This window comes from Zea mays, chromosome 4, assembly GCF_902167145.1.
Source record: "Zea mays cultivar B73 chromosome 4, Zm-B73-REFERENCE-NAM-5.0, whole genome shotgun sequence".
Lineage (NCBI taxonomy): Eukaryota > Viridiplantae > Streptophyta > Magnoliopsida > Poales > Poaceae > Zea > Zea mays.
In genome coordinates, this window is record NC_050099.1 from 120,854,355 (window position 1) to 120,881,341 (window position 26,987).

Genomic DNA, 26,987 nt, shown 5'->3' on the forward strand with positions numbered 1-26,987 from the left:
CTTGGAGAGGAGCCACCGTTTTACGATGGAGGAGCTTGACAATCAGCGCCGTCAGTTGCAAGAATCCTCGGACGAAGTGGCCCGCCTTACACAGTTGCTATCGGCAAAGGATGCCACCATCAAGGGACTCCGAGCTTCTAAGAAGTCCATTGCTCAGGAGTTAGAAACTGCCCAGCAGGCTGTTAAAGTTGCCGAAGAAGCTGCTGTCACTTTCAAAGCTCAGCGCGATAAGGCCCTGGACAAGGCCATTCGGGCGGGACGAATCTTGATGAGAAGACCCGGCGTGGTTGTCCCTGAAGATATAAGAGCCGATGTGAATGCTGCCCCTGATTCCTCGAATCGCCCTTCTTCATCAGTCGTTCCTGAGAAAGACATTGGAAAATAAAGAAACAGTTCGCGTGCTCTGAGCGCGCAGTTAGCATGATCAAGCACTCGTTAGAGGTTATCGGCTTATCATTCGAATGACGTGATTACTCCTTTATTGTATCAGAATTTATTAGTTCGCAAGTTTGTGGTAACGCGGCACGATGATTATGAAGTTTGTTTGTGGGATATGGAGATCATCCCTTGAGCTGCATAAGCGCGAGTATGCTATACTGGTTTAAGCCGTCAATGACTTTTAGCCGGTGACTTCCGTTAGTAGGGCATAGTGGTCACCCCCGGTAAAGTAAGCGTGAGCATGTTGCACCGCCTTAAGTCGTTGCCGACTTAAGTCGATTGCTCCGTTTGTAGGGCATAGTGGTCACCCCGAGCTAAGTAAGCGTGAGCATGTTGCACCGCCTTAAGTCGTTGCCGACTTAAGTCGATTGCTCCGTTTGTAGGGCATAGTGGTCACCCCGAGTTAAGTAAGCGTGAGCATGTTGCACCGCCTTAAGTCGTTGCCGACTTAAGTCGATTGCTCCGTTTGTAGGGCATAGTGGTCACCCCGAGTTAAGTAAGCGTGAGCATGTTGCACCGCCTTAAGTCATTGCCGGCTTAAGTCGATTGCTCCGTTTGTAGGGCATAGTGGTCACCCCGAGTTAAGTAAGCGTGAGCATGTTGCACCGCCTTAAGTCGTTGCCGACTTAAGTCGATTGCTCCGTTTGTAGGGCATAGTGGTCACCCCGAGTTAAGTAAGCGTGAGCATGTTGCACCGCCTTAAGTCGTTGCCGGCTTAAGTCGATTGCTCCGTTTGTAGGGCATAGTGGTCACCCCGAGTTAAGTAAGAATGCAAGTCAATCATAAATGAGCCAAGTATCTTTGAAATCTCTCTTTATTGATGACGTATTTCCATTATACAGAATACATGGTCGCTCCGGCTGTTTTGAAATACAGCTAGGGGTAAAACTTTCGGAGGTGCTCTATGTTCCAGGAGTTCCCAACTTCCGTGCCATCCATTTGGGTGAGGCGATATGATCCGGGACGAGTGACTTCTGCTACTATGAAAGGTCCTTCCCATAAGGGTGATAACTTGTGCCGTCCCTCCCCCGTTAGAATTCGGCGGAGGACGAGGTCTCCCATCGAAAAGAAACGTTGCCGCACAGCTTTGTCGTGGTAGCGCCTTAGAGTCTGCTGGTATCGTGCTGATTGAATCACTGCATTCAGTCGTTCTTCCTCAAGTACGTCAATATCCTCCAGCCTAGTGGCTTCGGCTTCTACTATGCTTTCGAAGATCAATCTTGGCGCCCCAAACTTGAGATCAGCAGGTAGCACTGCCTCCGACCCATAGACCATGAAGAAAGGAGTGTTTCCATGCAGGGCTCGGCTAGGTTGGGTTCTTAGGCTCCAAACGACATAAGGCAATTCCCTTATCCACTTTCCTGCGAATTTTTCGTTTTTATCAAAGACCCTTTTTCTAAGTGCCTCCAATATCATTCCGTTGGCTCGCTCAACCTGCCCGTTGGCTCTCGGATGGGCTACAGATGCATACTTGATCTGAATGCTTTTTTGCTCGCAGAAGTCAAAGAATTCCGAACTGGTGAAGTTGGATCCCAAGTCAGTGATGATACTGTTTGGTATCCCAAATCTGAATATTATGCTTTGTATGAATTCCACGGCTTTAGCAGAGGTTAAAGAGGCAATGGGCTGGAACTCTATCCATTTAGTGAATTTGTCAATTGCCACCAATACATGGGTGTATCCTCCTTGAGCTTTTTTGAAAGGTCCAATCATATCCAATCCCCAGCATGCGAAAGGCCAGGTAACTGGTATGGTCTGTAGCTGCTGTGCTGGCATGTGCTGTTGCTTTGACAGGTATTGGCAAGCTTCGCATCTCTGAACTAACTCGGCTGCATCATTCTTCGCCGTCGGCCAATAGAATCCTGACCTGAAAACCTTCCCGACTAATGTTCTGGATGCTGCATGTACTCCACACTGCCCAGCATGGACTTCCTCCAGAAGTTGCTTCCCGGTGGACGGGAGAACGCACTTCATGAGGACGCCTGACGCGCCCCTCCTGTATAATATTTCCCCAATGAGTGTATAGTGAGCTGATTGTCTGGCAATGCGCTCTGCCGAGTTCTTGTCATCTGGTTCTTCTTCATTCTTTATATACTTAATAATCGGTTGCCTCCAGTCATCAGAGTCTGACTCGGGTTGGTCTATGATGTTGCACTCTTCTATTTGATCCGTCGAGATGCTCGGCTGAAGAATTTCTTGCACGAAGACCCCGGGCGAGACTTGAGTCCGATCGGATCCGAGCTTGGACAGTACATCAGCCGCCGTGTTCCGATCTCTTTCTATATGATGAAACTCCAGACCTTCGAATTTATCTTCTAGCTTTCGGACGGCGGCGCAGTATCTTCCCATTGAATCACTTGAACAATCCCATTCCTTGTTTATCTGACTGATGACTACCAGAGAATCTTCGTATACCATCAGTCTCTTGACACCCAGTGATATGGCGATGTTTAATCCGTGTATCAAAGCTTCATACTCGGCTGCATTGTTGGAGGCCGGGAATAGCAACTGGAGAGCATACTTGAGGTGCTCGCCTCCAGGTGCAGTGAAGAGAATTCCTGCTCCTGCTCCCTGCAACTTCAGCGAGCCATCAAAATACATTCGCCATACTTCTGCGGTTTCTGGATTATCCGGCACTTGCTGTTCTGTCCACTCTGATACGAAATCGACCAGTGCTTGAGTTTTGATGGCAGTGCGAGGTCGGAACTCGATATCATGGGATCCCAACTCGCAAGCCCACTTGGCTATTCGGCCAATGGCTTCCTTGTTGTGAAGAATGTCCCCTATTGGAAAACCAGTAACTACTATGACTTTGTGATCGTCAAAGTAGTGGCGCAGCTTGCGGGCAGTTAGAAGTACTGCATATAATAGCTTCTGAACTTGAGGATACTTTTTCTTTGATGGGCCTAGAACCTCACTGATGAAGTAGACAGGATGTTGTACCGGGTAGGCATGCCCTTCTTCCACTCGCTCGACTACCAACGCGGTGCTTACCACGTGAGTCGTGCAAGAGATATATAGCAGCAAATCTTCAGCCGGCTGAGTCGGCGTAGCTCGCCGGGGCGGTTTCAATACTGGCGGTGTTGTCAGGAATTTCTTCAGTGCATCTAGAGCTTCTTGTGCCTCTGAAGTCCATTGAAACTTATCCACCTTCTTCAGCAGTTTATAAAATGGCAGACCTTTTTCTCCCAGCCTGGATATGAATCTGCTCAGGGCTGCCATACATCCAGTGAGTCGCTGAACCTTCTTTTGCGATCGAGGAGCTTCCATCTTCATGATAGCTTCAATTTTATCTGGATTAGCTTCAATTCCCCGGTGGCTGACAATAAATCCGAGTAACTTTCCCGCTGGTACCCCGAAGACGCATTTCTCAGGATTGAGCTTCCATCTATATCTTCTCAGGCTGTTGAAAACCAGATGTAAGTCTTCGATGAAGTTTTCCGGATTCTCCGTTTTAATCACCACGTCGTCTACGTAAGCCTCCACACGCTTGCCCCAGTGATCGGCTAAGCATGTTTGAATAGCTCTCTGATAAGTCGCTCCAGCGTTTTTGAGGCCGAACGGCATGGAGGTATAACAGAAAGCACCAAACGGGGTGATGAACGCCGTTTTTTCCTCGTCTTCTTTTGCCAAACTAATCTGATGATACCCGGAATAACAATCTAAGAAAGACAGCATCGAACATCCAGCGGTGGAATCCACCACCTGATCTATCCTCGGGAGCCCGAAGGGATCCTTCGGACAGTGTTTGTTGAGATCAGTATAGTCGACGCACATGCGCCAATCCACTTTATTCTTTTTGAGTACAAGAACAGGGTTGGCTAACCACTCGGGGTGTAATACTTCTCTAATAAATCCGGCCGCGACCAAGCGGGCTAACTCGGCACGAATGGCCTCTCTCTTGTCGGGCGTGAAACGACGCAGCTTTTGCCGGATCGGCCTCGCCTGAGGATAGACTTTCAATTTGTGCTCGGCCAACTCCCTCGGGACTCCCGGCATATCCGCAGGTTGCCATGCGAATACGTCTCGGTTATCTTGCAGGAACTGGACGAGCGCGCTTTCCTATTTGTCATTTAAACTGGAGCTGATGATGGCCGCCTTGCGCTCATCAGCAAACCCCAGGTTGATCTGCTTGGTGTCTTCAGTCGGCCGCATAGAGGTCGCGGCCTGAGCTTCGTTTGCCGGCACGGCGAGGTCTTCCTCAGGCTTAGAGTTCGCCGGTGTAGAAGGAACCGTTGACGGCTTGGTGGTGAGGGCTGCTTGGATGGCCACTCGGAAACATTCTGCGGCGCCTTGGAAGTCGGCGCGCACAGTTATGATTCCTTGCGGTCCTGGCATCTTCAGTATCATGTACGTATAGTGTGGGATGGCCATGAATTTGGTCAGCCCCGGCCTCCCGATGATGGCGTTGTACCCGCAGTCGAAGTTCGCCACCTCGAACCTCAGGAACTCGGTTCTGTAGTTATCCGGAGTCCCGAAGGTGACCGGCATGTAGATGTGGCCCAGCGGGTATTCCCCTTCCGTCGGCACGATACCGAAGAAAGGAGTGTCTGACTCATGGAGCTCTTTGAGGTGAACTCCCAAGCCTTGGAGCGTACGGGGGAAGGTGACGTTGATGCTGCTCCCCCCGTCCACTAGCACCTTCTTCACCCGGCTCTCTCGGATCACCGGATCGACGAGGAGCGGGTATTTGCCCGGGTGGTCGAAGTTGAGCCATTGATCCTCCCGAGTGAACGTGATTGGGTGCTCCGACCACCGGTACGGGGCGGGAGGGCCGGTGGTCGCCACCAGTATCTGGCGGTCGTTGAGCTTTTGTTGTCTCTTGTTCTCCCGCGACCCATGTCCACCGAAGATGACGTTGACCTCCCTGTCAACGCGCGGGAAAGCTCCTCCTCCCCCCTCCTCCGGCTGATGGGGCTGTCGTGGTTCATCTGGTCCTCCCCTCGGCGGAGGAGGCGGTAGAGGTTGAAAGGGTCGGCCATGCCCGACGGAGTGCTTGAAATCCCGGCAGTTGCGGAGAGTGTGTCGCATGTCCTTGTGGTACGGGCACTGGGCGTCGAGGATGTCGTCCAGCGTGCGCTCGCCTCTACGAGGTCCTCCTCGGGCGCGAGAGGCGGGTGGTCCGGCGGCGTGTACCTCTTCGCGAGGCCTCTTCTCCCAGCGCTTGTCGGGCGGCTGGTTCGCGTCGCGTCGTGGTGCTGCCGGTGCGGGCTTTGCTCCTCCGATGAGGTCCTGGGCCCGCTCGTCAGCAGTGATGTAGAGGTCGGCTTCCCGGAACAGCTCCTCGGAGGTAGTCGGCGCCTTTTGCAGTATGGCTCGGACGAAAGCCGAGTCGTTAGATCCTCTGTAGAAGTCCTCGATCACGGCCGCCTCCGTGACCTCGGGGATGCGATTTCTCATGGTCTGGAACCTTTTAAGGTATGACCGGAGAGTCTCATCCCCCCGGCGCTTGATGGATTTGAGGTCCCATGGTTGCGCTGGCTTGTCGGAGAGAGATTGGAAGTTGGCGGTGAAACGTCGACTGAAGTCTCCCCAGTCGTCGATGCAGTGTCGGGGTAGATGTCGTAGCCACTGCAGCGCGTCTTGCCCAAGGACGATGGGCAGATACGCAGTCATGACGTCTTCGGATGCCCCGGCAGCCCGAGCAGCGGTGGTGTAGACGGCTAACCAGCCCCCTGGATCCTGCTTAGGTTCATATTTGTCGACATTGGATACCTTGAAGTTGGGAGGCCATTGGATGGCCCTAAGGCGCGGAGTAAGGGCGGATACTCCGCACGTGTCCTCCTGTCGTCGAGGATGTCGTCTGTCCCGGGGAGGGGAGTGGCGGTGGTGGTTCCTCGACCGTCCCCGGGTGGTTCCACCAGTTGAAGCTGTTGCCGACTCAGTTCGGGTGGCCTGGCTTTGAGTCGGGAAGCCATGATCTCGGTCATACTCCTCCCGACGGCGGATTTCGTTCTCGTGCCGCCGTTCGTGCGAAGCATTGATAGAGCTTCGCGCGTCTCGGCGACTGTTGATGGCGTGTCGCAAATCGTTCGGCGGGTGAGCGAGCGGTAGAAGATGGTTGGCTGCTTGAGTGAACAGGCGTCGGTATCCCTCGGCGTCGGGAGTCCGAGGAAGTCCGTCAGCTATCCGGGCTAGAACGCCTCCGACTTCGCTCGGCGTGTTCATAGCTCGGGCGAAGTCAGGGTTCAAGTTGCGCCCGAAGAGCGGATTCTCGCGTCGTTGCCTTGCATCTTGCTCGGCTTGCTCCTGAGTCCGACGGCGATCACGTCGTCGGGAGTTCCTTCGTTCCCTGAAGACGCGTTCTTCCGGAGTTTCTCCTATCTCTGAGACCTCGTCTCGCGAGACAGGCTGCTCCGGATCCCGTTCTCCAGCTGCGTGATGTCGTCGAACGTTCCTGCGTCGGTTCCTTCGCCGGCGGGATTCTCGCTGAGGCAGTTCTTCTCCGGGCGCGGTCGGTTCATCGTCGGAGACGGCGGGCGACTCTGCCCTCCCGATGAAGAGGACGTCGGGGTAGAACGGTATTGCTGCCACAACGACTTTCTTTCCGTTCTCCTTTGAGGTCGGAGGAACGGGAAGAACGACTTGCCTCTCCCTGGTCTCCTTCTTTCTTACGACCCGTGTCCATTCTCTCGTCGGGGAAGTAGACAGCGGAGTCTTCCGGGTCAGCGAGCTTCTAGCTCCAGCCTCCCCGGAGATGATCTCTTTCCGAAGAGCCGGAGGTAGCGTCTTTCCAGCATTTTCGGAGTTTGTTGGAGGAGACTTCCGTTCCGGCAGATCCGCGAGGCGGTGTAGAATTCCCTCTTCGTCCGCTATGGATGAGATTGTCCCGAAGCAGAATACAGATCCGGGACGCACGGTGATCTTGCTGTGGAAGGTGACGGCCATTGAGCTAGCTTGGATCGTCGACACACCCCCTACCTGGCGCGCCAGCTGTCGGTGTTTTGGGTCCGACCGCACACCCGGGGTTGCCCCTCAAGGTGTTTTTAGGAGTAGGACGGTGTCAACGACTGTAGCAAAATGGTTCGTGCCGGTCGCACGAGGGACAATGGACAAGATTTGCAGGTTCGGGCCGCTTAGAAGTGCGTAACACCCTACGTCCTGGTGAGTATACGAGCGTGGTTACAAGAGGGTTCTCTGGATAAAGGGCGCAAAGAGTTTATGTGGGTGGCTAAATAGAACAGGGGTCGATCGATCTGAAGGGGTGCCCCCTAGGCCTTATATACTCGGCCGTGGGGCAGTACATGTGATACGATAACAACAAGTAGCTAAAAGATAGTGAACCTCTTGAGTTTATCTCTACGTAACCTTCGCCGACTTATCCTCGCATGGCTCTGCTGCATGGGGGCTTCAGCGCGGGAAAGTCGGGTCTCTGTTGTGATTCATTCGTTCGACGTTGTGGGCCGCCTGGGTTTGCACTAATCAGTCTCACGTCTTCTTTGTTGGTTGCCTTTCCCTAGGCCCACGAAAGAATGACCTTACGAATTATTGGGCCCTTGGGCCTTTCGTGAGGCCTTTTACTTCTTTGGTGGACCCAGGGGATATCTATCCCCCACAGGCAGGGCCTCGCCTCTGGCGGCTGCCTTGGCCAACGCGTCGGCCTCCTCATTCTTGGCACGGTCCACATGCTGCAAGGTGAAACCTTTGAATTGCCTCTCGAGACTATGGATAGCTGCGAGGTACTGCATAAGTGCGGGGTCCTTCGCTGCGTAGTCTTTCTCAACTTGGCCGGTGACTACCTTGGAGTCTGTTCTGATGATGCAGGTGGTGTTGCCAAGGGCCCTTAGCTTGCGAAGGCCGAGGATGACAACTTCGTATTCTGCTATGTTGTTAGTGTATCTGTCAGACTCCAAAGCAAAGCTGAGGCATGCTGCGTATCTGTGCTTGACCCCTGTGGGTGAAGTAATGACTGCAGTGGCGCCTGCCCCCGCATGGCAGCATGCGCCATCGCAATGGATTGTCCACACCATCTCTATGGACGGGTCCGACTGTGTTATTGGCCCAGTCCAGTCGACGACGAAGTCTGCTAGGACTTGTGACTTGATGGTTGTCCTGGGTTCAAATGTGATGTGGTAGCCGGAGAGTTCGGCTGCCCATTTGGCAATCTGGACTGATGCCTTCGGGTTTCTGAATAATTCACCGAGTCCCCTATCTGAGGTAACCCGGACCTTGAATGCTTCAAAATAATGGCGCAATTTGCGCGAGGCCATAACAACTGCATAGGCTATTTTTCCAGTTCTGTCATATTACATTTGGATGTCGTAAGTACTTCGGAGACATAATAAACTGGACATTGCCTGATTGTGCCCTATCTGCTCTGCTCTTGAACTAGCGCTGCGCTGACCGCATGCGGCGAAGCCGCGACGTAGAGCAACAGGGGTAGCGAGGGGTCGGGGCTTGTAAGAATGGCCGATTCTGACAGGTACTGCTTCAACGAAGCGAAGGCCGCTGTCTGCTCTGGCCCCCATGCGAAGTCTTTTGCGCCATGGAGTGTTTTGAGGAAAGGGAGGCTTCGCTCTGCAGATTTGGAGATGAATCTGTTGAGGGCAGCCAACTTGCCTGTCAGTCGTTGCACATCTCTGGCTGACTGCGGGGGCGTCATATTGATGATAGCCTGGATTTTGGTTGGATTGGCTTCAATCCCGCGGTGTGACACCAGGTAGCCCAAGATTTTCCCCTGGCGAACACCGAAAATGCACTTTTCGGGGTTTAGGCGAAGTCGTGCGTCCCGCATGTTCGCAAACGTTTCAGCGAGGTCGGCCAGATGGTCTTCCTTGCTTCTGCTGGCCACGACGATGTCGTCCACATACGTGAATATATTCCTACCGACTTGGCCCTTGAGCACCGTTTTGGTGAGCCGAGAGAAAGTGGACCCGGCGTTCTTAAGTCCCTCTGGCATTCTGATGAAGCAATACGTGCCGAAGGGTGTTATGAAGCTGGTGCTCGCCTTGTCCTCCTCCTTCATGTATATTTGATGGTAGCCGGAGAAGCAATCGAGGAGTGACATGACTTTGCACCCGGCCGCACTATCGACGATTTTGTCGATCCGAGGCAGCGAGAAGTTGTCCTTGGGGCAGGCCTTGTTAAGACTGGTGAAATCGATACGCATTCGTCATTTGCCGCTCTTCTTCTGCACCATCACTACGTTGGCGAGCCATGTAGGGTAGGCAATTGGCTCGATAAATTTGGCCTCCAGCAGGCGATGTACCTCGGCCTTGGCGGCCTCTGTCTTCTCGTTGGACATCTTGCGCAGCCACTGTTTCTTCGGCCTTACCGAAGGGTCAATTCCCAAGCTGTGCTCGATGATGGAGCGACTGACTCCGACCAGGTCGAGGGCGGACCAGGCGAAGACGTCTTTATTCTTGGACAGACAGCTGAGGAGTCTCTCCTCGTCATGCGAGGTGAGGTCTTCGCTGATGGTGACAGTTTGCTTGGGTGTCGCCTTGTCGAGGGGGACAGTCTTGGTCCCGTCGTTGCTTTGCAGCTGTGCTTTGTCATGTTCTTTGGCGGTTGGTCTGGCAGATTCGGGGACCTCGCGCTGGGCCGTGAGGCAGTGTATGTTTATTTGCTTGGGAACGAAGTCTCTTTCTATGTTACGCGCAGCCTGCTGGTTGCCGTAGACTGTGATGGCGCCTTACGGACCTGGGATCTTCATGCACAGATAAAGACCGTGAATGGCTGCCTCGAACTTGTTGATGGAGCCCCAGCCCATTATGGCGTTGTACGGGTACACCATGTCGACGATGTCGAATGTGACTTGCTCACTTCGGGCATTGGGTGCTACACCAAAGGAGAGAGGTAACTCTATTTTGCCGATAGGAAAGGTGCCCTTGCCGCCGAAGCCGTACAGCGGGTTGTCCGAAGGCTTGAGCAGACTGTGGCTTATGCCCATGCGATCGAAGGCATAGAGGAAAATGATATCTGCCTGGCTGCCATTGTCGACTAAGACTTTGTGCAGATCCCATCCTGCCACGCTGCAGTTGATAACCATGGCGTCGATGTGTGGTGCGCTGCGCAGGTCGACGTCGCGGGCGTCGAAGGTCAATGGTACATGGGACCACTTTGTCTGCACGACTGGGCCGGTGACGGCGACGTGGTTGACACTGCGGTAATGGTCCCTCTTTTGCTGCTTTGTGTCGAAGTCTGCGCTGGACCCCCCAGTGATCATGTGAATGACTCTGTGATACGGTTGATCGGCGAAGTCTTCTTGCTTTGGGGCTTGGGGGTGGTTGTGGTGGTGGACGTTTTGCTGTTGGGGTGGGGGTGGGGGAGGTACGATTTGTACCTCCTGGTGATATTGGTATGCGTGGTGCGGTGGGTGCAGAGCGGGGCCGTGGTTGTATGGCTGAAGGGGTTGCTGGTATGTGTGCGCGACAACTCTAGGGTTGTCGGCTGGTTGCGCTCGTGCCATCCTGTCTCTGGTTGCCTTCGTTTCTGGGCAGTCTCTTGTAGGGTGGGCGCAGTCTTCGCCGTGGAATAGGCAGTAAAATCTGCGCGGCTGCTGCGCGCGTCCCTGGCCCCGACCGCGAGTTCCGTTTCCGCGGCCCTGGGGGGGATACTCCTGGCGGCGAGGGGCCTCGCCAGCGGGGCTCTGGTTGGCGATGTTGTGCACCTGTTGTTGATTGCGACCGTCCCGACCGGAGTCTGCCTGCGAGGTCCTCGTCCACGTGCGGCTGGGTTGTGGAGTGTCTTTGGGTTTCCTCTAAGACTCGACTTTGCGCTAGTGGAGCTCCTCGGATCTAGCGTATTTTTCAAATAGCTGATACAGCTCCTGGAGGTTCTTGGGTGGATCCCTGATGCAGTGGTTGTAAAGGACACCGGCCCGAAGGCCGCTGATGGCGTAGTGGATGGCAAACTGGTCATCGATCGAAGGCAGTTGTGACTTGAGGGTCAGAAACTTGTGGTAGTACTCCCGCAGAGTCTCTTTTTCCATCTGCTTGCAGAGTGAAAGCTCGGCCAAGGCGTCGGTGTCTGGGCGGTACCCTTGGAAGTTGAGCAAGAATTTGTCCCGGAGACTTCTCTAGGAGTCGATGGACAGTGGGGGCAGCCTGGTGTACCAGGTGAGGGCTGGGCCTTCGAGGGCGATGATGAATGATTTGGCCATGGTGGCGTCGTCCCCTCCGGATGATGCAATGGCGACCTGATAACTCATGATGTACTGTGCCGGGTTAGTGCTGCCGTTGTACTTGGGATAAGTCCCTGCCCTAAAGTTGGCGGGCCATGGTGACACTTGCAGGTGTGGCGCCAGGGGACTTCGCTCGTCAAGGTAGTTGACACCTTGGAATGCCGCGGCGTGCGGGATGGCGTGGCCGTGCTGAGGGAAGTACATGTCATCGATTTGTGCGTGCTGCTGTAGGGGAAGGCCGTGCTGCAGGCCGAGGTGGCCTTCGCGCTGCATGAGTGCGATCTCTTGTTCGAGCTCCTGGGCTTTCTGCTCTTCGTCGCGTATCATCTGTCGCACCTTAGCTTGTGCAGAGACACGTTGGCGCTTGGCCTCAAGGATTTCTTTTTGCTTCTGAAGGTTGCGGTTCTTGATGTGCAAGGCGCGCAGCTGTAGCTGCTCTTCCGCTGAAACACCGATGACTTCGCCGTCCTTGATGACGTCCGCGCCCTCCGATGGAGTGAAGCCTGGGGGAAGTTGCGGTTGTCCTCCAGAGCTACAGGTGCGGAGACTGCCTTCGGGAGTAGGTTGTTCGTTGCGCTGCCGCTTGCTGAGAGCGTCGTCTTCGGTGGCCTCTTGGTGGGTGGTGTAGACGAGGGCCTTGCCCTTTTTCTCGGCCAGCAGTGCTGCCTTCGCAGCCTCGTCAGCCTTCGAGCTAGCTCTCTTGGGTGCCATCGTGGGTGGTTTTTCCGTAGCACGAACGGTGGGCGCCAAATGTTGGAACTTGCTCTCCCGAGCAAGTTGATCCAACGGGGGAGTGAGAGCAACGTAAACAAGGTTTCAATTCGAGATGGCAAAAGCTCTGTTAATCTAGCCTCTCAAGGGCACTTTACAGGGGGTATTTATAGGTATCTGAGTGCCCAGCGTCCTGAGTTAAGGACGCATGTGCCCTCAGGCACCTAGGTTATCCCCGGAATATTCCCATAAAGCAGGGTTACAGACTGTAATTATAGGGAGACCTTTACAAATTAGGCCCATAATGCGCAGCGGCCACGCGGGGCCTGTTACAATGGGCCGGATCACACGTGGGCCTCTATGTTGGACGAGGCCGCAAGATGGGACGACCTCGTCACAGGCCTTCATCCGGCGACGCGTGGGACGAAGGGTAAGTCTGCCAGTCGTCTTGTCTCCGTTGGTGCAGCGAGGTTGGCGAAGGCATCGAGCGAAGGGTGGCGTCTTCGCCTTTGCCCCAACAGCTGTACAATTTATAGAGAATGGGAGGGAAGGGGAGAGGGCGCTGGGGTGAGAGAGGTATGGCCGGCGGGTTCAAGGCGCCATTGATGGTGTTCATCAATGGGGAGAGGGAGTAATGGGGGAGGGAAGGGCGAAGGCGAAACAATCGCAGTGAAGTTCCTTAACGCGGGGAGAAGAACGAACACGGGCTGCTCGGCAGGGCGCGGGGCTTCGGTGTCCTTGGGCTGCTTGGGCGCGGTCATGACGCTTGGGCAGGGCGTCGGGTCGTCGGGCACGGGCGTCCTGGGTCGTGGCTGGGCGGCGTCCTAGCGCGTCGGCTCGGTTGCGCGGCCTGGGTCGGGTCGCGGCTCTGGCGACTGGAGAGCGGGGTGGCGCTGCAAGGCCCGTGCGGCGGCTCGAGTCTTGGGCACAGGGCGGCCGGCTGCTGGCAGCGCGCGGGGTCCTAGCTCCTGGCGGCGCGCGGCCATGAGAGGGAGGCAGGGAGAGAGATGGGCGCGGGAGAGAGAGAGGAGAGAGGAAGGATTAGGGGCGGCGGCTAGGGAAGAGGCAGCCAGGGAGGTGCGCGGCTAATGGGCTTAATGGGCCGTTAGGGTTAGGTTAGGTTAGGTTTTTTCTTTTTATTTTTTTCTTTTCTAAATTCAAAATATATTTTTAAATAACCCTAAAATTCATAATAATTATACCAAACTATTTATAAATAAAATATTTGTTTTTGGACTAATAATTATTATATTATTTACTAGGATTTTCCTATAAGAAGAAATGTTATTAAATATCCACAAATCAATCATGCGAAATAAAAAATTATTCCAAATGCAATAAATAATAAACACTTCAATAAAAAATTTATTACCATAATTACCATTAATAAACTAACTGTATTATTTTTATTTGATGATTTTTATAGTGTTACAAGTTCCTTAGCTAGTGCCTATATCTCATGAGCTTGTTCGACCACAAGACGGTTATCAACTATCTTATAGTCAAATAGTTGCTCCATGATGTACAACTCACTACCCATAACTGCTTTGAAGTAGTGCACATAATGTAAGAATCAATATACTTGACAACAAGAGCTTTAATCACAGCGCCTCGAAACAGGTTATCGGCTACCTCGAACACTCTCTCCTCCCCAGGAGTGAACTGTTCGGCTTTCCCCGGTGCGGTGTGAAAGCAATTCATAGCTGTCAACCAAAGTATCATCTTGCTCGCCACCTCTTGAAAAACATTCCATTGAACGGTTCATTCTGTTTCAACGCACAAACAAAACCACTAATAGAAAAATGCCTAATATCAGGATTTTGGATTGTTAGGAATTTAGGCATTTTCAGATTCAATTTCATCTACAAATATAGTGTGAAAATAAGGAACAATGAGTATCCTAGGGAGGGACCAAATCTCAAGGCACTGGTGGCTCCATTGAGACGAGACATCTTCTGTGTATGTTCGATGTAGTTGATCGAAATTCGATGCAGGACAACGTTCACATTGCAGTCCTGCGAACAACCACCAGGAAGAAGACGAACATGTTCCCGTGAACAAGGCGATGTTGATCTCGTGAACAAGCCGATGTTAATTTCGCGAACAAGCTGATGCACCAATGAACTGATGTTGATCAAGTAGTCGTGTCATGTGCCCCCCAAAAACCTGACCAGCCGCCTATCCTGAGTAGAATCTCTTGAACGACGATGGTTTCGAAGGCCTAGTTACTCCGCGTCTTGTGTGCGCAAGAACATAGAGCCTAGAAAAACAGAACGTTGTGCAACAGTGTGTGAGAGTGCGCTTGGAAATTCTTATCGGTGCAGTCTTATATAGATGCATACGGAAATTTGAGGAGATGCCATCATGTATAACAACAACCATAAAATAGTCATCAAAATGACCATTACTAGTAACTCCAAGACATAAAAATGTTTGTTACTCGTAAGCCATCAGAATGACCTTTACTAGTAACTCCAAGACATAAAAATGTCTGTTACTAGTAACTTATCATTCATAAAGCCATGTCAATTATCTCCACCTTATCCTCTCATAATTTCCCTTGGAATTTTATTGAATATTAGATAAATGGATTTCACTCCAAATATTCTAACATTCACCCCCTCCAGGTGCTCTCAATAGTGGTCTAACCAACCTAAGTATTTTACAAAACACCTACGTGAATAATCAATTGATCTTTGAGCATTTGAGCGTTTAGAGCTATAGAAATAAACTCTCAACTCTCTATCAATACTTCTTAGCTCCTGTGCTTCTTAAATGGATGATTGGGATGGTATATATAGCCCCAAACCAAAAACTATCTATTGGAATCAAGTAGCAATTATGTACACTCAATGGACACTCTGCTACACCCACAATATACGCCGGTGCATGTCCATATCAGCTAGCCCTTGGAACTAGTTGATGTCGACCATTGTGTATGGTCATCCTGTGCTAAATCCTTTGTGTTATAGCCCTTCTTAGGTTGTTATGCAACCTCTATAAGTACCTATGGTGGGGTATCTGGTGCTTCACTAGACATGTCTAATGCCTTATGGATCTCCTAATCATGCTGCAGACCTCTCTCAGTGCCATATTTTGTGCCTTTCCATATTTTCTGACTCGTTCGGTGCGACATCTAATGCATACATGTGTGTTTGGTGTACTCTTTTTCTATAGCCCTTTCTTTAGTACAATGACACTTCTATCTAGTGACTTATCTGATGTCTCGCCGGACACGTCTTGTGCTGCTGAGCAGCTTGTTTTCTTTGTTTTTTCCATCTCTTTGTTTGGGCTTTTTCAATCTTGTGATTTGTACTCTTGCATGATCTTTGTAGGTACTCAATAAGTATTCTAATATCTTTCTTGAGATGTTGACTTTCATGATCACCTCTTTTCCTTTGTCTAAGACCATGTTGCGTCGTTTGAACTATAACCACAACACTAGTAAAAATGTTAGTCCAAATGGTTATGTTGATCATCAAACACCGTAACTCAATAATAATATGGGACTTGGTCCATTTTCCTTACCATCTCCCCCTTTTGGTGAATGAGGACAACACAACCAAAGCAAACAAATGATTAATTATCAAAAGTAAAATAAAACCTACTTGCTAGGATGCATGTGCACATGCAAGATTCATATGATATAAATAGATACCACTTGTTTACATATGAACTAAAATTGTTCTTGCCTATGCAAAGTGTCCCCTAACTCTATCAATCCTATCATCGCTCCTTTAGACAAAACTCAATATAAAATGGCATTCTCCTCATTTTGGAAGTGTCTCTATGTATACCTCTTTTATAAACCCCCCTTATTCAAAAATGGTTACCGTATGTTAAATACCACTTGATCTATGTGTATCCCTTTTACAAACTCCCCTCATTCAAATATGATATAGTTACCTTAGATTAAAATACCACTTAAAATGATGTCACTTGAAATTTTTTAAAAAATGTGGTTTTGGTATTTGTTTAAGGTTTTGGTATTTGTTTAAGGTTTTGGTTTGCTTTTGGTCCTCCAAATTCTTCCCTTGTGGAGTCAAACACCAAAAATGAAGGCATTAAAGCACTAGAAAGGGACAAAAACCTATGGTCCTTCAAATTCTCCCCCTTTTTAGAAGAGTGTTCCATTGGGAAAAGGAGCATATCACAAGATACTTAAAATTTTCATTATATATACTAGACGCCATGTATATATGCATACATATGATGAAAATAATACTCTATTGATATCAAATGAAAAGTAATTCTTATGCATAGTACAGGAGGAGAACATATAACAAGATGTGATTTTAGTCTATATAATATATGGAGAAAACATATATATATATATAAGATGTTAAATGATCTTGATACTAATATGAATGATACCAATTGAACTTGGTACCAGTATATATGATATCAATCATTGAATTATATCACTAGTAGTTGAATCATATTGATTTCCGTCGGGGATTCTATTTTTCTCTAATGAGACTACTACACACATGATAATTAAGCTTGCAAATAGTGCTAGTCTCAAAGACACTAATTTATAGGCTAGCCCCCCTAAAAAGTGAGCATACAAGTTTTGAATACTTGTAGGAGACATGCACTTAAACTTTTAAATTCAAGATACCACTTAAAGGTTAATGTCATGTGAATGTGAGCATTACTTAAATGATATTTAGGAGTAAATCATCCATACCTAGATTTTAGTAAAATATAAATCAAATGATACTACTAGTAGAATCTAAAACTCACTTGACAAGTTCGATATCATTTGTTAGGTAACAAGCTACGTGTCATGCTCCTAATCATTTGAAACCATATAGATTTGCTCCATGGGTATGAGTGACACCGAGAAATCATACCATATGATTATCCTAGTGTATGCATGTCTAAGTATTTAAAATAAGATGTAAAGCAAAACTAGACATACAAGGTAAACTAGATACCATTTGTAAGATACACATAGCATAAATTGGTCAACACTAGTTATCTAATCATTGGTGGGAGTTTGGGTCCACAATTTTCATTGACCCAGTTGGCATAAGCTTGATATGATATGATGTGATATATATCCCAATTTTTTCAAATCTCCGAATTTCTCAAAAGTATATTAGACTTATCACTTCCCTCTTAGGATCCAAACCTTTAGGGCATGTTTGGGAGAAGGGAAATGGAGAAGGGGATTGGATCCCCTTGCTATTGAATTTTGAATAGCAAGGAGATTTTAGCCCCTCTAATCTCCTCCATACCCCTTGTTCCCAAACAAACTATTATAGTTTCTTAATCATTGAATTTGATACTCCCTCCGTACCAAAATAGTATTTGTTTTAGCTCTTGGATTTTATGTATATATTTAACTAGATGACGTTGAATGTAGACACATATATAGAGCACATACACCAAATATTGTTTGAATCTATTGAAAGTGCAAAACAAAATTTACTTTGGCATAGAGGGACTATCTTTTAGCTATTTTTTAGAGTTGCTCTAGCTTTTTCAGAACTTTGTACCAAACAAAACATGTAGAAAAACGGTTTTGGCAGCGCAATAATTGAGGAACAAAAGTCATCTTACATAAAAGCTAAATGAGCCTGGATTTATAGTTTTTTTCAAAGTAGCAGGGGTGTTTGGACCCTAAGCTTTTCACCTCGCTTTGCAAATGTTGTGGGCATGGGCATGAGCATGACAAGACAACAGCGGACTCTTATTGCATTCTCATTCGTTGCTAAGAAAAGCTAGCGATAAATGAAGTGTATCAGTCATACATGGAAACTACTCCCTCCGTCTTTTATTAGGCATGATCTAAGGCTAACGGGAGTGGTATCCTCTATATTTCTAGTGATCGTTTGGATTCCTTCATTTTAAAGAAATTAAAATTTACTTAATATAGTAGATTATTTAGTTTGGAATCTAACATTTCACCACTTTGCACAGCTTAGATATAAGCCTATCCAAGATTCATAGGACGAGGAGTGAAAATTGATTTTATGTATCACTGGTCCATGTTTCTACTTTGCAACTTATGACACGTTTTTTGGCTCGCCCCTCTACATTAGAAGTGTAGCACATAAATATCTCCCTCATATGACCAATATTAGTATATAAATATATTATCTATAAAACCATATTAGCTTAATTGATATATGCCTAAATTAGGACTATTAGAATGGAATTCAATTTCAAAGATCCAAACAGGACCTAAACGATTTCCTCATATATATCTCGTTCCTTCTAATAGAGAAGGTAGAGTCTATATATAGAGAGGATGAATAAGTGTACTTTATATTTAGAGAGGGCTTTAGAAGACATAGTTGGATGCTATAAAGGAGATATTTTCTCTATATTTAGGATATAGAAGCGTATAGTGTCCCATTGAACACTTTCTAAACCAAATATATATATCTTTAACTATTAGTTAAAAATATATAAATTTATATCATAAGATCTATATTTCAGAATTTACTATAAATAAATACTCTTATAACATATAATTTATATTTTGTGAAACTATAAACTAGTCGAAACAAGCTAATGTGATGTGTAAAAGGGAATGCAAGGAATAATTAAGAGGATAACTAAATAAAATAAAATAAAATTTTCAAGCAACCATGTAAAAACTAATCAATTTAAGGCCTGTTTTTGAAGAAATTGGTTATGGAAAAAACTTAATGTGCATGTTTGGAACCCAGTTTCTTGGAAACTGATTTTATCTCTTTCGATAAAAAAGACAAGTTTACCTTTATTCTATTTTAAAAATAATTGATTCGATTATTCACTTCATTTTTCTTTTATGTCAATTTTTAATATAGATTGAACACATATTTTTTAAATTTATTTTTTTAAAAATAATAATTAAACATTAATATACTTCAGAGTTAGGAGCAAAGCACGTCACTCTTTCTAATTTCAGTCGTGGATTGACAGCCAACGGACATGCGAATGCTCTATCCTTTCCTAGTCTCCATAGTTTCACGATGCTTTTAGATGACGTTGGATGGACAAGGGAAATTAAAATTTATGCATCTTCCTCCCTCCCGGGGCGATGCCACCATGCCCCGCCACGATGTCAGTCCTTCGTGTTGCCACTGTCGTTGTGCTACAACCTGTCGTGCTCACACACTTGTTCCTCGTCTTCCCTACCGGTTCCTGCTCTGCCGAACTCCATCTCGTCTGAAGTCGGACCTTCCCCCACCAAGCGAGGGACCAAGTGGGTGAGGCGGCGCATGATAACACGAGCGAGGGTGACACTGCATGGGCGGAGCAGGCTATGCGCCAGGGCAAATTGGGGGAGTAGGCGAGGCCGCGAGGGCGAGTTTGCGTGTGCGACCAGCACGTTACATCACCATATTTTTAGCCGTAACTCACGGCCAACAGAGCACCTACATGTACAGGTAGGAGGGAAATAGTAAGAGGGTGTTTGTTTTGAAGAATCAATTCATTCTAGATAAGGTGGTGCATCATGAGTCTATTTCACAAATTTGGTCGAATGTAATCATTACTCATATTATTACTAATTATTATGATAAACGAAATGGTGGTAGATCAACTTCTTCCATTTCATAAACCAAACAAGAAAGTGATGAGTGAGAAGATAATGGTCTACCTCATTTTTCAAACCAAACACGCTGTAAATCAACTCACCGACGAGAAGTATGAAAGACAAAAAAAGGTGCATGTACCATTTAGAGTCCAATGATCCAATGAACCTTTCTTTTCATTCTAAAAAAATTCTCATAATATTACCCAGACTGGATTTTTCTACGTATGTTTGCTATATTTATCAAAAATAAATATTTGTGCTTACTCGATTGATAAGCTGAAGAGGTTGATAGTAGGAGTGGGAAAAAGTCACATGCTTGCACTTATGGTACCATATGAGAGAGATAAGGAGTAAAATCCTCATTTTGATTAGGCGAATGAAAAGCCTTTTAAGGCCTTACATACTTCTCATGGTTACCCTAATTACAGTTACAACATAAGAGGTTGTCTAACAGTATCAAAAATTACAATATAAACTCACTTTCATATTTTTATAAATTGAAGTAGCTAAAGTGTTCACATATTTGAAACATGATGGGTAACTGATAATGTTAAATCATGTTTGTTTAAATCCAACTGTGATTAGATACCACACTAGAAACTGATATCGGCCTATTCAAACTTATTACCACCGGTACTCGAGTGTGAATCATTAACGTTGCCATTTATGTTACATTTCGTGAACCAAACGACACCTAAGAGGTCTTGCAAGATGTCTACAAACAACCTATTCGTTTGACTTTAATCTGTACTGGCTTCTACTGTTTCTAGTATTTTTGTCTCTATAGATTATAGTTACAACAGTCCAAATAGCTGTCTTTAATCCGAAACGAACAACCCGACCTTTTGCTTAAAATTAAAAAAAGCACCGCTCAACTCCGTTGAAAATCAGAAGACATTTATTGTTTTTGTTAAAGTCAAGCTTCACAAACAACACTTAGTCACACATAGGTATGTATAGTGAATAAAATTTTACAATTAGATCATATTTCAAAGTAACGACAAAGTCTGAGCTTGAAGGTCAATCCCATGGAACATGAAATAAAGTGTTGTACATCTGTTACAACTTCTGATTGCCCACTGCAAGTGTGCTTCTTAGTGAATCTTGCTCAATTTTTTTCTATGTGCGCGGGCGTGCCCCAGTTACTTGTTCAATTCAAACATAGTAGGTATCGAGATGATCGTATGTATAGGCATGAAAACGGTGGCAATTGTCATAATTTTCACCAAACCAAATTCTTGTTTATTAGAATGCCCGCTTCTTGGTTTATTAGAAATTGGAAATCATGTTTCTAGAAACTAAATCATAAAGTAGCATGTTTAGAAGCACCCCATTTTTTATAAACAAGTTTCTTAAAAAACTTGATGCTTCTAATCAATCTTTTAAACACTCCAATTAGAAACTGTCACACCCGGTTTTAGGGGCAAAACCGAATGCATAACATATGTGTGCCAGGATCAATTTTCCACACATATGTTGACGTCACAAGTGTAATATATCAAAAGACAATGCAATAAAGGCGTAAAGAGAGTATAATAACTTTATTACATCATCCAGATATAAATGTCTTAAATAGTTTCATCATCAAAGTACAGTGGATATACCAGGTGCGATCTTCCACAGGAAGATGACTGACACATTGTTAGACTTAGTAATCGTCAACATCCTCATAAAAATCTTCCTCATCAGCTTCTGATCAAAATATCAGCAAGGGGTGAGCTGACTTATGGCCGAGACTCAGCAAGTGGGAGGAGTAATGAAAGTTTAACATGGTAGGCTATGGATAAGCGGTAAGCATTTTAGTTTGTCAATATTTTATTAACAATGCCTGACTTACTAATTGTGAGTGTATCCCAAAATTCCGAATTAAACATAAGTACATGATTATATCTCAAAAACACTTAAGTGAAACCACATAACCAAACCATTTATGAATCATCAGATCACAATTTATTTTCCATCTTTGAGTTTAATTAACATGTGAGGGTTCAGGTTGCTCTTAACCGTGAGCACGGCTGACATATCAGTTTTACACTCTGCAGAGATGGTACAACTTACCCACAAGCCATGTATCACATCTAGTTTGGGTTGTACGAACCCGTAAACACTGCCGAGGTAAATGGCTAGGGATCCATTACGAAGCTTTCACAAAATATCCTTAGTACAAAGCCACCCACTAAAGTTATCACGTCAGTATTGATGGTCCTCTGGGCGAGGTAACTTAGCCAAGACTACTACCCCATGTTAACATGACCTGCGGGTCGTCTTTGAACGTATTCGGTTTTTCTACCACACAGTCAGCTTCTAATATAGATTCACATATCGTACATACAAAAGAAAACATTCACTAAATAAATAAACATACACCATTACATGAATAACATTCACCATTACATGAACAAACATATATGAAAGGGAAATAGGCTTACACCTTTTCCTAAATGATTTTGGTGGTTGAATTGCCCAACATAAATAATTGGACTAACTAGTTTGCTCTAGATTATACACCCTACAGGTGTCAAAGGTTCAACACAAACCAACAAAAGAACAAGTAAGGCTTCAAAAGAAAGGAGCAAAAAGGAAACCGAAGTGTGCCCTGGTCTGGCGCACCGGACAGTGTCCGGTGCACCAGGGTGAATCAACTCCAACTCCTCAGCTTCGGGATTCACAGGCGCAGCTCCGCTATAATTCACCGGACTGTCCGGTGTGCCACCGGACTGTCCAGTGCACCAGCGGAGCAACGACTATCTGCGCGCAACGGTCGACTCTGACAGTGAATAGTGCAGCACAGTACATGCGGCAGAAGTCAGAGCAGCAGGTCAGAGAGGCACCGGACTGTCTGATGGCGCACCGGACTGTCCGGTGCCACATGAGGATAAAGCCTCCAACGGTCGACCAGCTCCAAGCCCTAACGGCAGAGTGACGTGGCGGCACACCAGACACTGTCCCGTGGCGCACCGGACTGTCCGGTGCGCCCATCGCCAGCAGCCTTCTCCAACGGCTACAATTTGGTTGGTGGCTATAAATACCACCCCAACCGGCCACTTCAATGTGAGGGAGCCCAAGCAACATTCCAAGTCATATAGTTGACATATTCAAGCCCTCCCAACCACCTCTATTCATTGATCCATCCTATACACAAGATTTAGACCACTACAACCAACACAAGTGCCACAAAAGAGAGAGCAAGCTAGAGAGGGCTACTCATTTGAGTTTAGCACTACTGCCTTGTGAGATTCATTGAGAGATAGTGTGTGCTACATCTTTGTGTTCATTTGCGCGTGGAGTTTTGACTTCCATTGAACTTCCTCCAAAGTTTTGGAGGCTTGTAAAGCTAGCAAGAGACACTAAAGAGTGTGGTGATCCTTGCGGGGTCTTAAGTGATCCTTGAGAAGAAGAAGAGCTCTCCGGTCTTGGGGATCGGGAGAGAGAGGGAAAGGGTTGAAAGAGACCCGTCCTTAGTGGACTCCTCAACGGGGACTAGGCCTTCGAGGGCCGAACCTCGGTAAAACAAATCACCCGTGTCTCGTGTGTTTATTGCTTGTGATTTGTTTGTTCTTTCCCTTTCTAAGTTTTCTTGCACTATTCTTTGCTAATACTATTTGGTGTTGCTTTAAGTTAAATTCTCATGTAGTGAAGCAACACATCGCAAGAAAAGAACTTGTGTCATTGCTCTTCTTATCTAAGCCCCCTTGCTTTATTCTCATAGACCTATTAGTTGTATTGTTTTATCAATTCCGCATTATTTGACAGCAATACACTTTACAAGCAAGGACTTAGTTTTTATACTCCGATAATTGTATATCTTGTTCTAACCACTAATCAAGGGATCTAGTTGGGGGATAAAGTTTTAATTTTCAGGTTTCGCCTATGCACCCCCTCTCTAGGCGACTTTCAATTGTTATCAGAGCTAGGCACTTCATATTGAGTCTAACAACTCGAAGTGATGGCTCGAAGAAGATCCTAATAGAACAAGAAAACCAAGGAGAACAAGGAAGTACCTCTTGAGATATTACTTTCCGATTGTTCTAATTATGATTCATGGGCTACTAGGGTGCTAAATGATTTTAGAACCGTAGATCCACGATTAGAACAAATCTTATACAAAAGTATTATACCTCCTAGTTATGATAGGAAAAATGCTTCCGACGAAGATCAAAGATGTATACGCTTAAACTATCTAGCTTATGACATCTTAAGTAATTCTCTTAGCAATGAAGATTATCGTGCCTTCATATCAAATTATAATGAATCTATTCATGATGCACATGATATTTGGACTAGAATTAAAATCAAATTTAATGAGTCCAAACATGATGGTTCATTTTGTGCTTCTACTTCCTTTGGTCCTTGTGAAACTAACTCTTTGAAGGAAGAAGAAGAAAATGAACGATGGAGACAAAACGATGAATCCACCTCTCCAAGAGGTTTGTCTTCCCATTTCAATTCCCACATATGTTGTGTGGCTAATGAAAATGATAGCGGAAGCACAAACGAGGATGAGGAGGAAGAAAGAAGCTTCATGCAACTCTACGCTCGCCTAAGCCAAGAAGTTTAGGCGGTCATGCTCAAACTTCTAGAAAGAGCGAGAGAGCAAAGCGAAGCTCGTCAAAGGCTAGAAAATGTTCTCTCCATGAAAATGCTACACTTTGACAAGTTGACTAAAGAACATGAGGAGCTAAAGTACTCTCATGTTGATTTGGTCCAAAGGTATGAAACTATTTCAATTGAGCAAGATAACGCTTTACATTGTATCGCTCAATTAGTAAATGGGAATGCCTTGCTTAAGGACCAAGTAGAAAAGCTAAAAGATGAAAATCTAGCTTTTCAAGAAAAATATGATATGCTCCTATGTTCTCATGAAAATCTTATGGATGATCATATCATATTAAATATTGCTCATGAGGTTGTGATAGAAAACTTAAAATCCCAACAACCTCACTCATGGACATGTATTCAAATTGAAACTACATTACCATGTGTTAATGCTTGTTGTCCGTCGAGAAGCAAATCTTCCTTTGAGCTAGAATTTGCAGGAACAAACGATGATACATATCAAAAGCTCAAAGAAGAAAATGAGAGGCTAAAAATGAGCTTGACACAACTAAAAGGGAAGTGCATTGCTCAACCTTCTCAAGATAATCGTGATCACATGGTGAAGAAGCTTGAGACGGGAACAACCGTGGCATGCACTAAATCCCTTGAAGAAAATGTCAAGGACTTGAGGATTGTCAAGAGGAAGGAACAAAAGAAGAAAATCAATACCTCTTCCAAAAGCCTCAACCACGCCTCCATAAAAGGTAACATCCAAGGTAATAATCAAGTCACACTTCACACTAAGAGAAGTAATAAGTGTACTGAATGCTTTGAAAAGGGGCACTCTATTAGGTCATGTCCTTATATTAAAAATGACTTGATTGTTAACAAGGATGGTAAACTTTGTTTTAAATGCTCCAAGAAGGGACACTTGTTTAGGTCTTGTCCCCATTTAAAACAAAAAGGCATAGTGTTAGAAAAGAAAATATTCACTGACCATGTAGCAAGAAAGAAACAAGGAAAGAAGAAATCTTCAAGACTTGAGGATCGCCTATGCTACATATGCCGAAAGAAGGGACATCAATGCAAGGATTGTCCCATTGGTAACAACCCTACTTCTAGCTTGTCAATTATTTCACATGTAACTAGGCAACCCAAAATTGCAACTTGTGCTAGAAAGGTAATGAGTTACCAAGCGCTAACACAAAGGACTTTTGAGTTCCTAGATCTTTGTTGACTAACCTTGATGGACCCATCAAGCGATGGGTACCAAAATATGCTTGACAAGCTTTGCAGGAGAAGGAGATGGTATGAAGCTTTGGGGTGCTTGAGAGAATCAATTCAATCTTTATTAATTCAAGCTATCAATCTTCAAATCCAAGATTGAACTAAAGTTATTTTGAATTGTTATATCTAAAACTCATATCATCTCGGGGAAGATATTAATGTTGTAGGAATCAAAGAGTTAATCCTATGCCGAAAAGTCGAGGCCTACAACATGGAGGAACGCCAAAGGATGGTAGCAATTATGCTTTAAGTGCAAGTATCTTAAATCATCATTTCTTATCTGTCTTGTGTAGTCACATAGAAAAAGAAAGCACTTCAAACGTTTTTAAATTATGTCACCATTCTTTGAAGAAATTCCTCTCATATGGTAGATTGTATATTCTTCATTTCTATACCATGGCAATCTACATGCTTTAAATTGTTGTAAGTATCTTATGGCATGCTTTACACTAATCATCCTATTATTACCATGTTCTAGATATAGAGAGATATTCCATATTCTTAAAAGAATAAGGTGTCACGTAAGGAATTCAATTCTTTAGGACACTTATAAAGGGAATCTCTCTTTATATCTAGAAATCGTGAGACTAATGTTTTTGTCTAAATAACCTAAGTAGTCTCACATGTAGAGAATAAGTTTCTCTTTGGAGGTGCATAATCCAACATAAAAGGAAAAATCAATTCAATGACTTTTGTTGTTGTGCTTCTTGCTTAAAATTGGATATGTTTCTTCTACATTCATCACTCTCCATGTTATGAATTAGATTTGTTCCCATTATCTTAAGGAATTAACTATGCTTGTTTCATAAGTTAAAACTAAGCATATATCATGGAATAATCCAGTTCATATTATAAATTTTCCATGCTTTAGTAATCCACTTTTCATTCCTTGTCAAAATGATTACAAAAAGGGAAACTTGTACTTGTGTTACTAACCATGTATCTCTTGAGCTTACTTATGGAAATCTACAAAAGAGAAAGTGCATGTCTAAAGTCACAAGCCTCAAGGGTTTCTCTTCACCCAAAGGAAGAAAGGTAAAAGCAAAGGTATGGGAACTCTTTTTCCCATCAATGGTTATTCACTCTAAATTATCTTATTCTACCTATGTGAAGATTAGATTCTTTATTGGACTTAAGTATGCATTCAATCTTGTTCTCATAAATGCACTAGTCCATTAGAATCTATTTCATGCCTTTGCTATACATATTCTCATATTGATTTACTTCTAAGTGATGATTAATAAATTCCATATGAAGAAGTAAATTTCCTATGATTGATTAAAATGTTTAAAAAGTGCTTATTCCTCTTTTTAAATAATGTGCACTAATGTTAAGGATTTTACTTCATGTTTGTGT